The sequence below is a fragment of the Octopus bimaculoides genome, chromosome 9 (genome assembly GCF_001194135.2).
Source record: "Octopus bimaculoides isolate UCB-OBI-ISO-001 chromosome 9, ASM119413v2, whole genome shotgun sequence".
In the NCBI taxonomy this organism is placed as follows: domain Eukaryota; kingdom Metazoa; phylum Mollusca; class Cephalopoda; order Octopoda; family Octopodidae; genus Octopus; species Octopus bimaculoides.
In genome coordinates this window covers 90419490-90419785 of record NC_068989.1, presented here as the reverse complement: position 1 = coordinate 90419785, position 296 = coordinate 90419490, and positions in this window count along the sequence as shown.

The following is a 296-nucleotide window of genomic DNA, read 5'->3' as shown; positions in this document are numbered from 1 at the left end:
GTTCGAAGGATAGCTATTTCCAAACTCCGCTGATTATTATTTATTATTCAAATTCCCCCGAGGTCGACTTAGTCTTTCATTCTTTCGGGGGTTGTTAAACAAGTACCAGCTTCATAATCTGCCAGTCCCTCCCTCGGAATTTCAGGCCTTGTGCCCTAGACTAACGCGGACCCAAACGCGCAGTCGCGCGTCCGCGCTAGCTAGTCGTGAGTGGTCGATCCTAACCCTAACCCTAAACACGTATTCATTTGCACACGCGGGTTAGGGTTAGGGTTAGGATCGACCACTCAAGACTA